At 32.3% G+C, this 2,148-nt stretch overlaps 1 long non-coding RNA gene across 1 annotated transcript in view; it reads left to right on the top strand.

Annotated features, from left to right (window-relative positions):
- Positions 1 to 1,530: 1,530 nt before the first annotated feature.
- Positions 1,531 to 2,148, top strand: part of LOC118157166 — a 2,368-nt gene continuing 1,750 nt past the window's right edge. The window contains exon 1 of the long non-coding RNA XR_004746559.1: positions 1,531 to 1,901. This is a non-coding gene — a long non-coding RNA (uncharacterized LOC118157166). The remainder of the gene's footprint in view (positions 1,902 to 2,148) is intronic.

Below are 2,148 nucleotides of genomic sequence, written 5' to 3' on the forward strand. Positions count from 1 at the left end.
ACCATTCCCTGGTGGGTTGTTTTTCCGGTCACTGACCCAGGGCCTCTGGCTTGTTTTCTCTCGCTAAGGGACAGAGAGGCACATGCAGTGCCCTTTAATTACAAGGTGGCGCCAGCAGACCACTTTGCGCTTACCTGTGAGTCACGAAAAAGTGCTGAGGCATTGTAAGAAATAAATAACCATTAAAAGAAAATTTTCAAAATGTAAATCCATTATTTCCAGGAAAAAGAAAAAGGAAAACAAAAACAAAACAAAACAAAACAAAAAAATCTTGATATGAACTCCTGGCATATTTCAATTTGTCTAGCATGAAAAATGAACCTTTGAAACATTAATGTGCAATCTCAATTCGAGATTTTCCACAGATCAAAAATATGAAAGCCTTTTACTGGAACACAGAGTATTCCCAGATTATTTAGGATGGTGATTCATTATACTGCTGAGTTGGCTGCTTTCAACAAATCAGCATTATTTTATTTTTTAAAAACAGGAATGTGCAAAACCAGTCACTTACTGAACCACAATCCGTAGAAAAGCTCCTTCTCTTGTCAACTTCTCTGCAGATAATTTCTGAAGAGGAGGCTGAGGAACAACTCTGTCATTTACATGCATTGTACTCTGTAAATAAAAAAACAGTCAATAATACTGTAATAATAATAATAATAAATTGGAATTCAGTATTTTTGTCTTAAGCAGGTTTGATAAAATAGGAAGAAAAACACTGGTAATCTCTACAAATGTTTTGAGAATTCTCATATAACAAAATGTTCACTTAGATCAACCAGTTTGTTTAAAAACACTTTCAGACTAATATATTGGAATGGCTACACAACACAAAAATTGATCTGATCAAACAATCTGGTAAGAGCAATGATGAATAAAACAAAACACCAACAAAGAAATTCCCAGCATAATTTCAGATTAAAAGCAGACTGTGGCAAGACTCTTGGATAACACAAGTAGACTAAATAACTATTAAGTCTTACTTCTTGTATCTAGTTTTACTTCTTACTATTAGAAATGCATCCATTTCATAGGCTGACTCCCTTCATGAAGGGCTTACTAATAAAAACTTGTTCTGTAAAAAAAAAAAAAAAAAAAAAAAAAACACTTCCTCAGTCTGATCATGACAATCTAGAAGTATAATTATTGAGTCATTCACATCAGTCAGAGGAATGACTGAAAGTTTGTTATTTCATGCAACTTTATCTGGTTTCAATATAAAATACCTAGTATTCTTCTTCAAATTTTATCCACTTAATGGGATATAACATTATGCTACTCTAATAACGCAATAAAATAGGCTGCTGTAATGGCACTGTAGAAGGAAACTGCATTGAAGTTCAGGGGCTGAGTGTGAATGTCAAATTAGTTTCTGTCTTCAGATGTCCAAAATAATTATTTTAATGTGTTCTGGTAATTAGTGCTTTACTATAGCTTGTTGAGATTGGAAGTCAGTGTGCAGTAACTGACAGAGTGGAGTGATTTTATAAAAATCTAGTTTTTGTATTTTAGGACATTATTTAACATACATTAATTGTACCAATATAGACATGGCCTGCATCCTTTCAGTATTTGTGTTTTAACTGGGTTTTGGACATTTAATCATCTTTTTTCCAAATGGTACCGATTATTACTAAGTCAGTGTACAAATAATGAATATAGAGATGTGAATTGCAACTGGAGCTCTCAGGTGATCAATTTGCATGACTGGTGTTTCCTGGTAATATTCCAATTTCATTACTATTTGTCTCTTTCTCTAAAATGTATGCAAGGCCTTTACTAAAAATGATTCTGACATCCTACAGGCATTTTATATTTGGATTGGAAAAAACTGTGATAACAACTTCATAAAAGATGTCCTTGGATACCCAAACTATGTGTCAGTACCACAGAAAATGGTAGGCATTTTAATGATCAATGCTGTATGATGCTTACATTTGGAAGCTATATTTAATCTATTTTTTCTGAATCGTCAGTTTTTAATTATGTAACTGTGAATTAGATTTTTTTTTTTCAATGAACACAATTTAACTTCTTGCCAGCTTTATAGAAAACATAAATTGTCACTTAGTTTTAAGGAAAGAATATAAATGTGTTCAGGGAATGTCAAAAAAATGTTCAATAATATAATTGGTTTGTTTTTTT

Source organism: Oxyura jamaicensis (genome assembly GCF_011077185.1).
Source record: "Oxyura jamaicensis isolate SHBP4307 breed ruddy duck chromosome 4 unlocalized genomic scaffold, BPBGC_Ojam_1.0 oxy4_random_OJ94, whole genome shotgun sequence".
NCBI lineage: Eukaryota > Metazoa > Chordata > Aves > Anseriformes > Anatidae > Oxyura > Oxyura jamaicensis.